The sequence below is a fragment of the Meleagris gallopavo genome, chromosome 15 (genome assembly GCF_000146605.3).
Source record: "Meleagris gallopavo isolate NT-WF06-2002-E0010 breed Aviagen turkey brand Nicholas breeding stock chromosome 15, Turkey_5.1, whole genome shotgun sequence".
NCBI lineage: Eukaryota > Metazoa > Chordata > Aves > Galliformes > Phasianidae > Meleagris > Meleagris gallopavo.
In genome coordinates, this window is record NC_015025.2 from 12,895,028 (window position 1) to 12,908,226 (window position 13,199).

At 49.5% G+C, this 13,199-nt stretch overlaps 1 long non-coding RNA gene across 3 annotated transcripts; it reads left to right on the top strand.

Moving 5' to 3' along the window:
* The first annotated feature begins 6 nt into the window (after positions 1-6).
* LOC104913291 lies at positions 7-13,181 on the top strand. Of its 3 annotated transcripts, none has more exons than XR_002119955.1 (5): positions 7-5,102; positions 6,888-9,028; positions 9,542-9,703; positions 10,057-10,170; positions 12,566-13,181. It is a non-coding gene; the product is annotated as an uncharacterized LOC104913291 (long non-coding RNA). The 3 variants fall into 3 exon arrangements; XR_002119956.1 differs by having other exon boundaries at positions 7-4,838; XR_795278.2 differs by having other exon boundaries at positions 7-9,028.
* The last annotated feature ends 18 nt before the right edge of the window (positions 13,182-13,199 follow it).

Genomic DNA, 13,199 nt, shown 5'->3' on the forward strand with positions numbered 1-13,199 from the left:
GTGTCCAGCCGCCCAGCGCCGCCGCCGCCCGCCTATCTATTGCGCGCCAGCTCCGCCCCCCGGCCCACCTCTCTTATCTTCTTCCATTGGCAAACGGCTCTCCCGCCCGCCCGCCCCTCTGCCTGTACGGCGTTCCGATTGGCTGACGGCGCCGCCGCTCGAAGGCTCGCCCGCCTCAAAACACGCCCCAACGGCTCTTCCCTTCGTGGAGCGCTTCTATTGGTTGGTGAGGTTGCAGGAAGTGCGCGGCGATTGGCTGACCGAGGGGAGGCCGTTGAAACGTGGGCGGGGACACAGCGGATTCTCTTTGGTGGGGGCACGGCTAGGGACTCCGGCCTGGCCCTGAGGCTGGGATCGCCTCGCTCCGTGCCGTGCTCTGGGTCGTCGGGAGCTGCTTGTATAGCTGGGGGCTCGGGTAGAGCCTGCTAAGGGCCTGAACACCGTTATATTAAACAGCACGTTCGCCTTCATTGCTCCCTTGTGTTTCTTTAACCCCTTGGAAAGCGTTTTCGGCCTATTAAGAAAGAATAAGCATATCTGGTATCTCTTAGTCACAAGCTGGGGTTTTGGGGAAGGCAGGGAGCGCAGCACGCCGAGGGGCAGAGGATGGAACTGGGCCCGGGCAGCCTCCTGCTTCAAGGCCTTGCGTAATGCTGGGAGCTTTAAGCAATGCCATATTTCTGAAATGAGCAAAGTAGTTGTGTAAAGGTGAAGGACTCGGCGTTTGTACGGCCGAACCAGTCGAGGAGGGGGGGGGGATGCAGAAGTAACAGTCCCTGTGGTGGTGGTGGAAGGAAGGGCTGAGCGTGAGCAGTGACTGGGGCTGGGGTGCTGTGATGAGCAGAGCAGGAGCTGCCCCTCAGCAGGGGGAGAGGGGTTTTCTTTGCAAACATAAATCTGTTTTGAGTCCACACAGTGAGTCAGCAGCATAAGTCTCCCCACAGAGAAAATTCCACTGCATTAGGACAATGCAGGCAGTGCTTGGCGCTCGGAAATAAGGCTCAGCATAAATGAAATAAATCAGCAAATCCCTGCTTGTGCTGAAGTTTGGGATCCAGTGGTCGCAGTTTTCCCCAAAGGCAACAAGCTGGCTCCTATGCCTCGCTGTCAGCTGAGCTATGCCCAGCCCAAATGCAGGATGCAGAGACAGGCAAGGAAACAGCCCCAAATGACAGGCAGCAGGTGAGATACCGAGTGTCTTAAATTAGAAACAAATACTCCAAAGGGTAACAAAGATGTTTAATTTAGCATGCTCCATGTCCTCTCTGGGCAAAATGCAGTTTTGTTCCAAATGCCTTCCAAGTCCCTCTTTTGAAACAGGTTATTACCTCCAGCATAACTTGCAGGATTGCAGAACGCTATGCTCCAATCACACAAGCTCTGGGAAGTCGATGCACGCACACATGCCAGTCATACATGCCTTCCTGCTCTCCCCCACCCTCTCCCAAAAAAGCAGGCATTCCTTCCTTTTACAACTGCTGAATCACGGCACAGGCAGGCAGCCCTGAAGCCCATTGCTGCCTGTGCTGCTTTGTCATCTGGGGAAAAAGAGAATCAGTTAGAAAAAAATACAAGCTGCTAAAAGCATATCCGGCTCCTTGATTTTTGAGATGTTTAAGTTTGGTTAAAATAATACAAAATCCACATAAGACAGATAGATGGTCCAGAAAAAAAGAGGATAAGAGGAAAAAAGAGGAATGAAGGGAACAGACGGACCATGCACAGAGGTTTAAGTGCTCTGGCAGCTAAGCAGGTGGTATTTTTAGGCCAGGCTATGATGTGCCAGGGCAGGGCAGTGGAAGAAAGAGGGATGGCAGATACCACACTGCATTGTTGAAATTTTCATTGGTTTTCAATGGTTTTCATTTATATTTGTTCAGGCATCGAAGCAGATCTGCCAATTTCCACCAATGAGTGCTTGCAGAGCATGCTGTGTTGTTCTCTGATTTTAGAGGTAAATTCTGAAAGGCAGAAAGTGGGCAGTATGGTGAAGCTGGAAAAGCCTGAGGTCACTCATCCAGAACAGATAGAACTCAGAGGAAAGAGGAGAATCCTCTGTTTATGGGCAGACCACGGCAACTTTTCTGCCCTGCTGCCAGACAGAGAAACCTGCTGCACTTTCAGCTTTTACTTTCTGATCTTAATTCTCTGTAACCTTGATCTCTGAAGAATTCCTGCTTCCTTAATTCCCTCTTTGCATTTCAAGAATTAGCTGGAGCTCTGCTCAGATCTCTTTCTCCCCTGGAAAGCTGGTATGAAGTAAGTGGAAAATCAGGCAGGTTGGGGCTGCAGGACATCAGTGGGACTGCAGATAACAAGCAGTACAGACAGATGAGCAGCAGGAGAACACTGACTTTTGCTCTTTCAAACTTTGCACTGCAGGAGGGAAGACAAGCTCACATCTCTATGGGGCAATGTCCACGTGCCCTGGTATGCTTTGATGGAAACCATTTTTTTTACAGTGACATCTCTGGAAACCACTCTTGAGAAAGGGGCAGGGAGAGATACATTGACTTTGTCAAAACAGAGGGGCCTAAGTGTCTGAAGCTAAAAATAAAGAGCTGCCATTTTCCAAGGTAATAAATGTGAATGTAAGAAATGTTATAAATTAATTGTAACAAGGGGAGGAGAAATAGTGAAAGGAAGATGCACCAGAGAGCCAGAAGCAGAGCTCTAGCAGATGGGTGGGAGGAGATGGGAAAGCATAGAATGAAGTGGAAGAAGATAAACAATTCCTGTGGTAGTGTAAGTGCAGGAGCTAGCCTGTGCAATGGGAACTTTATAGAAAACTCCTGGGACCCACAGGTCAGAATTATGCAAGACAAGACAACAGGTGCAAGTTTGGTCTGTACATAGGTAGCAACCATGGTTCTGATGGAACTGATGGTTCCTTTGGGTTGTGCACAGGTTTGGTAGCTCCCGTAGGCGCTGCACCAGTCTGCTGAGCACAGTTTGGTCCTGGGTGTGCCCTTTTCCACCCCTTCTTTCAGAGAGCAGATGTAATTTGCTGCAAGGTGGCCTTCAGATGCCCCCAGGTCTGTGCTCTCCCTGAAAGTGTCACACTGGAGGCCTTTTTCTGTGAGCTTGGCTGGGCACGGGCAGCAGAGTTGGACCTCCTGGGGTTTGGCTGTAGGGTGGGCTGTCAGCTCAGGGCTGATGTTTGTTTTATGTAGGAGTAGTTGTTTTGCCAACAAAGCTGTTTGCTTATTGGAGAACAAAAATATTTACCATTCTCTACCTCAAACACCTTCAGTTTTGACAGTGATTGAACCCAGTTAAAGGAAACCAAAATTCCATCACAGGGAATAAGAAAACAGTTGAATGGCATTTATTAGTTGGGGAAGTGAGAGGGTAGGAAGCCCTCTTCTCCCACTCAGCCAGGCCTCATGGCCAGGACAGCACTCAGGACAGCCCTCAGCCTCCAGCTCTGCACGAGGGCCAGCCCTGCCCCGTGCATCCCCATGCAGCCCCTTCAGACCCAGGCAGAACCAATGCTCCAACAGCCACATTCCTGGCATGCCATGCAGGCAGCACAAGGCCACCTCGCGCTGCTGGCCTGCCCTAATCCTGCCTCGCCGAGGTCAACAAACAGGGAATTAGCAGCACTTAACTCAGTGACCTCCACAGGGCCACAGCTCTCCTGATCACAGCACAGCTGGAGCTGCAGGAGGAGAACATCTCTGTCGTTTCTGCGGGCCTCTGTCCATGTCTGACCAAAAAAAACATCACCACCCTTTTAGAGCAGACTGAAACGCAGGTGTGGCTCTCACTGGCATCTGAGCTTCATGTTTATACAATCAACTTCCTTGTTGTTTTCACTTAAATCCCACATGAGGTTTCACGCTGAGCCCATTTCTCTCTGCACTACCGCACGCTTCTTCCTCCTGCTCTGGATGGAGCGGGCACCTGCCCAGCCAAAAACAAACCTGCAAAGCCCAGGGGGTTTGATTTCAGTGGAATTGGTGTGATTGTCCTTTACGGGAACACACAGATGGAGGTAAACTTGGAACAACTTGTGAAATGGAATCTCTAATGCTTGATTTAATTGCTGATGAAGGCAGGTTTGTGCCGAAGTACTTCTCTATGAATCACAGTGGCTGAGGTGGGACATGCATTTTGTTCAGCTGTGGTTGCTGTGGAGCCACACCTTCTGGTGCACAGCCTGGGTGGACAGTTGAGCTTGGAACCCTTGAAACCAACATCAGGAGCTGTAAGTCAGCAGTGTGCAGGAGGGACTTCCTGCTGAGAAATAAAGGAAAACCCTCCATAGGAGCAGCTGGTCCTCCTTCGATCCGAAGCAGAGCACGTGCCTGGAGGGATGGTGACAGCAGAACAGCGAGGCACAGAGACTTTGCACCTCCCCAAAATAACAGTGTGCTCCATCGCATTTTCCCAGCTCCTGGTGCAGACAGGACGGCACTCCAAAGACCCATGACCGCGCTGGTGCAGCTCGAGCACTGGGACCTGTCCCAGCCTCCTCTCGATGGTGTCAGCTCCCTCTCCCATGCCGCTATTACTCAGAAAAGAGATAAGACTACCTTTTTTTTTTTTTAACCGACGAAAATGACAGCGGGGCTCTCTGGCGCTGCCGCCCGCCTTGCTGTCCCGAGGGCGGATCCAGGCGCGGGGCTGCCGACATCCGCAGCGCCGCAGCGCCGCCTGGCGGCAGGAATGCAGCCAACGCTCCATCTGCGACCCGAGCGGCTCCCGGCCCTCCGGCAGAACGGACGCCTCGCACCTCCGGGGAGCATCGCTGGAATTCCCGGAGTTTTCCTTACGAAAAGGCTTCACTCTGGGCAAGGAAACAGCAGAGCCCTTCCTCCAGGTTTACTGCAGAGGTTGGATCTTGCTGCCACCGCTGCTGATATGAATGGGCATGCAAGGAATTGGCGTTTCCAAAATGAAAGAGGGTTTTTTAGAGCAGAGCATGTGAGCAAAAATGGATGCGAGAGCATGGAGACGGCCCAAGTTCTTCTGGTTTGAGGGTGCAGAGCTGAATGTGCCCTGCTCTTGCAGGTGGCACTGCCTTGCCTTCAGCAGGGGGAAATTGTTAAAAATCCTACATGCGGCACGGCTGTTCTAATAGCATCTCAGGCAATGGGGTGAGTCACAGGCTTAAGAGCAGCACTGCAGCAGAGTCACTGAAACAAACAGTGCGGTATTCTCTGTGGGTTTGGAGGACACAGAAGCTTTCTCGTGTAGAAAAAACCCGTGCAGGTGTGGAGGCAGAGAACTCAGAGCTGGCTGTTCTCAGAGCAAACAGAGCTCGGGGAAGGAGAGGCCTCGTTGGGTGTGTTGGTGATAGGGAAATGGTGGGCTGGGGTCAGGAGGTTCTGCTTGGCACGGGAGGGAGGGGAATGGGTAAGGTTATACGAGTGAAACTTGACTACCTTTGCTCTCTTTCTTAGGTCAGATAGCTTGGAGAGATCTTATCACCCGAGAGCTGAATTAATCATGGGCTGAGTGGTATAACTGAAAGGAATAGATCCAGTTGTGAGGGCATGCTGCTACTCAGCTCGGTAGAAACTAAAGAAAGAGGAGGAATGAAACGTGATGTCTGATTAAGGCTGTATTAAAAATGTCATCTATGCCTCAGGGGACGGTGCTGTTCTCAGACAGATTCAAAAATACAGAGGTTTGGTTTCCCAACGGGGAGTAAGGTGAGGGCTCCCCATGCTGGGAGGGGTGGGCTGGCGCTGACCTGCCTGCCTTGCTGCCTTCTTAGAAACTGCACTGTAACAATCCATGCATGTCAACTATTTTGTTTTTGCATTTTCAACTTATTCCTGACATTTATTCTAAGTATATGCTCTCCTGCTTGGCAAGTATCTGTGCACAGAGCTTGAATCAGTCACTGCCATCCATAGCTGCCTTTGTTGTCTTGGGGCACTCACATAGAAAATCCAACAGATCCTCCTTTAAGAATGAAGATGCAGATGCAGTGCAAGCTCAGCAAAATCCCTGTGATAAATGGAGCCTCTTCCTAATGGCTTACTTATTTTATTACTGAACCAGTGCCTGCTTTACAGATCTTCACAGAGTTTTAAATATGTATATAATGTACATATATCTGAATAATCTATACACATACAGTGAAAATCAATATGTAATAAAAATCTAGTATACCTGCATACGTATGGTTAAGAATCTCTGTATTTAGGGTTAAGAATCACTGGTAGATGAAATGGTGATCATGAGAGCACTTTAGGAGGAGTTTGAATTCATTTTCACTGGAGAAAAAGGAGCATTCTGCAGATAACAGCTGACAGCATTAGCCTATTGTAAACACTGAACCTGTTAAAAATGAGGGGAGATTTTTCTGTTTGTTTTGGTAATAGCCTATGCACAGACCCTGATAAGTCCTGCACTACAGACAGCACTGTGCGTTCTTGAGCACTTCCTTCTTCAGCAGAAGTTCACTATTACAGACTGGTGGTTTCCTAACAAGACTTCCAAACGGCACCTGAATTAAAGATAACTCTGTAAGGATGCCTGGTTGACACCCACAGTGTTATTCATCTCTCAGAATCCCCTCTCAGAGGGGCTGTGACCATCCAGAAGCTCTCCAGTCACTCTCAGTGCAGCCCTGCTCTGGGAAGCCTGGTAGCCATCCCAGCAAACAAATACAAGTTTGGGGATGCCAAGAGCACTGAGGTCCTGTTTGGCTGCCTCTGCCCAGGCAACATCCTTTTGGGATTGTATCAGCAAATGATGAGCAGGCGTATGGATTGATGTTAATTCTTTTTCAGTGGTACGTGGCTTAGTGAAAGGTCTTTAAAATGGAGTGTGAGAAACTCCACTGCTCTTCTTGAGCAATTGTAGGAATGTGGGATTGATCTCCCTTAAATCCCTTTTTTGTATAATCTACTTTTCTTTTTATTTTCTAGTGCTGTTCTTCCTGCTGCCAAGAACTCAATTGTCACACAGATACTGGAGATCTATTGCCTATTCAGAAAGCAAGGCAAATTATTCTTTGGTATTTGCGGAACTATAGCAACAGCCAAAAATGTAAGAGGTGTATTTGGGATGAGAAGACCAAGAGAGTGAACAAAGCAAACAAGCTGTTACAAGTAATCTCTGAAACTGCGTGGGACATAGCAACGTCTGGGATGTCTGCTGGCACTGAAGAAAAGGACTGGATTGTGATGGGAGACTGTGGTGAGCAGCACCAGAGCTTCCCAGTACAGAGAGCTGAGCTCCTTTGTGCTGTGTCTGGTTCTGCTTTGCCATGCTGGACCCAGATGAAAGCTGCTTCCATCACAGGGGAGATGAATACCATCTTACAGGCGTAGTGAGGACGCACAGGGTGTAATTTTGTCATTGGGAGTTTTGTTCATGGATGTGGCCACCACCAGAACAAAGCACAAAGCTCCTGGGCAGCATCCCAGTTCTGAGCTGTGTGCAGCAGGCAGGTGGCTGCTGAGAAGTGAGATTCTTAGGTGTGGTGCAGTGGCATCCATGTGCTGGTACTGCCCATCCTGCTTGTTGACACTGTGTGCACAAATCACAGGTGTGACATCTATTTGTTTCCTAAACAATGTGTTGAAATCATGATGTCTCGGGAGGGATTTGTATAGCAAAGAGAGCAAGTTTAAGTTAAACATTTTTTCCTAGAGTGGCACCGTGATGTTCATTCGCAGAGGGGAAGTGACAGTGGTGGTTCTCGCAATCAGATCTGCCCACCAAACCCACCGTGAGCAGCAGCCTTTGGCAGAAAGCAGAGCTGCAGAGCCCTGCAGTACACCACCATTGCCACCCAGCCTGCATGTGGCTGGAGGTGAGGGTGTGCAGGAAGATTTGGTATTTTGCACTGTTTCTGGCTGTTCTATTCTGTTACACACCCTAAAAACAAACCCAGCTGTTCTTAAAGCAGTTCCTGTCTCAGAGTGTGACTGGTCATTGAAGGGAAGCTCCTCACCTTTTGCAAAAGCTCTTGGTGCCCGAAGGCTCATTATTTGCTTCTCAAATACCTCTGGGAAGAGCACAGTTTCCTAACTCACAGCCCAGGCTTTCACCCCTCTGTCCTGAAATGCAGCCGCTGTGAGGCAGCACCCTGAGCTGGAGGGCATGATGTGGTGTGTGGGACCAGCAGGCGCAGGAAGGAAGAGCAGTGCTGGAGCTGGTCCTTGCAGCCCTGCCTCGCAAGGCCGGAGTGGGACAGAAAGGCTCAGAAGCCTGCACTGCCAATATTATGGTGGGATGCGGACTGCCGTGGAGACAGCCTGGTGCTGGCACTGAGGGCCTGCCTTGTGCACGTGGTGTGCACTGCTGCCCTCTGCACTCAGGTCAGCTTGGCTTCAGCCAGGCTTGACTGAGCAAAGGCATCTGAACAAAGGAGTCACAGCTGCTAACCAGAAACTAATTCCCTCTCGGCTCACACCTCGCCCTTGTGATGTCTGACTGCTCCCCAGACGCCTGCTAGCAGGTGCAGGAGGTGCCACGCTGTCACCTTCAGTGCCTTTCCTGCAGGAAGCAGCTGCCCATCCTGCTTGTGCCACATTCCACGTCCCAGATCTCCCACAGCCACCTCCGCTGCCCTCAGGCCCCATCCGTCCTCTCAGCCCCTCACTGACCCCCCCTGACCCACACGTACCGGGCAGCGAGTGCTGTGCTCCCTCGCCCTGTAATTCAGAACAGACAAGCCGCCCTGCTTACAGCCTTTGAAGCTTTTCCATGTGGCCTGAAGGGAGCCCTGCCACTTTTTTTCCACATCACTATAGGATAATAATAAGTGTGTGTCCCACCACTGGAGGAAATCCTTCCCATCCCTGCTTTCTGCAATATTGCTCCCAAGATTGGATCTCTCGTTTGCTTTGCCAGAAGCGCAGCCGCCCTTCTGCTGTTGTTCTTCTTTGTTCCAGTGCTTTTTCTGACATTCTGCTGAAAAAGGAATACTGGCAAAGGAACTGCTCTATGTGACAATACTACGATGCAGGGCTGGATAAAAAGGGGCTGAACTTTCCTGTTTATGTATTTTTAACAGATTTTGGCCATTTGTGCATCTCAGTAGCTTTTGATGCTGAGTAAGGTGAGTAAGGGCAGCACTTTAGCACTGCTTATATATGGATATGCCCTCTGGCCAGATGTAATATTCATACAGATAAAGGTCACCAAATGTCTTTAGAAAAAAGAATCATTAAAAAAAATATTTTCTAAATTATCCCTGACAAAATGAGTACCACATACTCATTCCCATAGTTTCCCAAAGGCTTTATAGTGAAGCTCCCTCCTATTGCTGACAAAGCACTTTGTCCTTCCTGACATGAAGATCACTGTCATTAGGACTGCTGGGACATGGTTAAGGCATCCCATAGAAGACTGATTTTGCCCTCAAAAGTTGTTGCAAACTGCCTGGGTTGTGCACAAATCAAAGTGATATCTGAGCCTCCAGGGAGCTTCGGTAACATCTGCAGAGCAGAAATTGCGGCCATCCCTGCTCCTTAGGATTGGCTGAGCTTGGCCAATGCTGTATTATCAAGGGACGAAATTATGAATTTCTGTCTTCATGCCACATATTTTCATCCTACACTTCCTTTTGCAGCTGCAAAACCCAAGAATTCTGAGGACATCTCAAGAGATGCTGATTGCAGATAGAGGCTGCTGGTTATTTGCACCCCTCCCAGTCCAAGGGGTACCCAGCTGGCTGCACCAAGGCCTGGAGGCTCATCTTTTGAACACAAAAACCTCTTTTTTTTCTTTATGGGTAAGTTTTTGTTTGTTTGTTTGTTTGTTTGTTTGTTTTCCTGTGGGACTTTGAATACTTTTGAACGGAAAACTTTTTTTTTTTTTAACTATGTAGCTTTTAATCCTTTTGAACTAAAATTGCTCTCCATGTGGCTGCTAGAAGGGCACTGACTGTTCCCACATGCAGTTCAACCATCTCGGTTTGGATGTGCTCAGCAGCTGCAGAAGTAGAAGCAAAAGGAAGCACGAGTGCCAACTGTATTAGAAAACACTTCTGTGTTTCTGTGATTTTTGGAAGGTCAAGGAACCGCTGTGCTTCACAGCTGAAGGGTGAGTTGATCAGATGCAAATTTTTTCCTTTTCCGCTAACAGAGCTCTTGGCCTGTCGCCGTTTTATGGAATGCATTTCCAGGGCAATCTTGCTGTGTGTGACGTCGTTGGGCTCTGCTGGCTTCTCCTCGCCCCACTGCTGCCAGGGAAAAACAGGTATGGCAAAGCACCCTGCTGCCAAAAGCTGCCCTGGGCTTTCTGTGCTGCTTGTTTTTCCTCCAAGATCACTCTTAATCCAGATAAGCATCATGAACCATCCTGCAGCACTGATCTGAAAGTGGTAATTAGGAGGTAGGAGGGTTTAATGGCTGCAGGAGGTGGTGGCAGAAGCCCTGGCAGCGTGGGCACAGAGCAATTCGTCCTGCGATGAGTCAGTGGGAGGCGCAGTGATTCTGCATTGTGCCACATTCAAGTGGCACAGCAGTGAGGAGCAGGCAGCGTTCCTTTAGCTCCAACCCTCTAAATCCATACCCAGCCTGGACCTGCAACTGCAGCATTGTCATCAAACAGGAGGAAATTCGGCTGTGCCAGCCTTGGAGGGTGAGGTTTTGCAATATGCTTCTTCCAGTGTCATTGCATGTGGCTGGTGACAGCAGTGACATTCCACCCAATCTCCTGCCTCCCTCATTCCTGGGGATGCGGTGGCTTACTCAGACACCTTAAGGCACCAAGCCCTTTGCTCGCAGCCTCGTGAGCCTCATGCCCAAGCAAGAGCATGGGGTGAGCTGCCATGGGACCGCAGAGCCTCTGAGTCGGGTGTGAGCACTTAGTGGGATGGTGGTGGAGGCAAGGGGAACCCACCTGCAGGCCCCGGCCTGGACCCACGCATGCGGCTGCTGGTGGCTCCTGTGATCAGTGGGATGCTGGGCACCAGGGCCAGTCCCCTCAGATGGCATTTAGTGCCTGCAGGGAGTGCCAATGCCCACTCCTAATGCCGGGTGAGAATGGAAAATATGGAGAGTCGTGGTGGTCACAAACAGCAAATAGAAAAATGTGGTAGTCTGCAGGAGGTAAAGGCAGCTTGAGAAATGGTGGTTACATGGGAGGGAGGAAGGGAGAGATGCCTGTGCTTGTTTATTCATTCATATTTTTACTGACCTTGTTATATTCAGACTATTCCAGATGATATCTGAAGTGTTTTGCAACTAGTGATGATTTGGGGAATGGGAGCACTCTGTAGGGTCCTTTGAAACACCTCCTGGCCTAGTCTTCCTACGTGCACTGAGCTCAGGTCATGCTGCACCGCTGAGGTGTGAGCACAGATCTTGTTCAGTCGTTGTGCTTTGTATTTTCTTTTGCTAGCAGGCTGTAATCAGCCAGGAGATGAGGGAAAAGGAAACTACACCGTGCACTGAGACCTCTGCCTTTTCTGAGCTGGCACAGGAAAGTCCTTCATTTCTTTGACAGCTGAGCTGAAAAAACAAACCACCACCTCCCTCATATTCCTAAACAGTTGGTGAAACGGAAGTGAATCAGCTCTGATATAAAACAGCCTTACAGCTGAAGCTTGAAAAATGGTGTTTGGTATTTTGAGAAACAAGCTGGGACATCGGTGTCACTACTCTGAGTGACTTTATCTGCTAGTGAGGCACAAAGCCAGAGCCTGCCCATTGTTCCTTAAAAAGTCCATCAATGACGTCGGATATACAGTGCAATTCCTCTTGCATCCATCTGATTTTGTTTTCTGTGATAATGAAGATTAATGAGCTCTTTGTCATAAACCTCATTCACCTCTCCCTGGACCAAAGGCAAATTCTTCAAGTGATGGAAAGGAAGGACACGAAGTCGGGGTCCAGGGGCAGCATTGCCAGCACTGGGCAGGGACCGGCGAGTGCTGCTGTGATCACATGCATGTGATGCCCTCGGTCTCTTGTTGCTACATCCTGATGGATTGTGCTGGATTTCACTCCCACTAATCTCTCACTGATGTGTATCACAGGGGTTGTTTTGGCTGAGGACAGAGAGGGAGGCAGAAGTGCTCAGCTCCCAGCCTTTCCAGCACAGGGAAGAGATTCAAAGCCCTCCCTCGCTGTCTGACTGTTGTACAGGACTCACCCCAGGTCTATGCAAAGCAGATCTGTACCTTTTGCACTTGTTCACACCCTGTCCTACATCTGCAGTAGGTTTTCACGTGGGGCTTTATTTGGTGCCATACCTGTGCAACAATTGTGTTCTGTGCCAACGCGTGCACTTGAGCACAGGGTCTGCATGCCCCAAACGTGGTGATTTGTGCTATGAGCAGCGCAGAGCAGCTAAGAGGGCTGCAGTTTCTTGTGCTGCATTGAAGGAGGGACGTACATTGGCTTTTGCTGGACCCATAACTCCAGGGAAGAGCTAGCTAGGCTGCTGAGATCCGTCCCCTCATTCTCCTCTCTTATCTCTCCTGTGAGGTTTCTGCTGGCTTTCCCACTTCCTCATATTGTATTCCTGGAAAAGAGAAGGTGGGAGTGGAATTCTCCATCGGACCTTTATCTGCCATTGTGCACAAAGTAGCGGGCAAGCTGCAGTCCTAGTTTGTAGTGCTGCATACTGAACTTTTCTGTTCACTTAGGGCAAGCCTGTGCTGCCCGCACCACCATCAACCAACGCATCAGCAAGGACTGGACCTGGCTAGAGGAGATCCTGCTTGGGAAATCAGGTTTTATAGTGTCGCTATGTTGGAGCAGATCCATCTGCTGGCTGCCGTGACGGTTCTTGGGGTCCTGGAGCAAGGTAGGGCATCATATATCCATGCCTAGATATCGCCTGTGTTGGTCTACCATACCTCTATTATTTCCTTTCACTTCCATGCTGTGTTTCTGCTGCCATGCTGCCACTTTACTGCTTTCAGTGAGTGATATCTTTTGTGGTTTTCGAACATTAAAACAAAAAAAAAAGAGTGCCTGGCACGCCAGCCTCCTAAAAGCCCTTCCCCAGAACTAACACACCTCCTTTGTCTTGATATCTCTTGGTCGATCTTCTCTGTAAACACGTAGAATTTCCTTATTTGAAACACAGATTTGCAGTAGCTCTTGAAGTTGGTGTAGATCATAGCATAATACAGGATGAGGTGGGTTGCACGGAATCTCAAACTCAGCCAGGGCTCCACACTGCATGACTATAGACCTCAGCATCTGGATGGCTTATCTGTGGCATCGGTTCCCTCTGCTTGGCTATCAGAATTTAGAAGGGGAAAAAAACAAAGA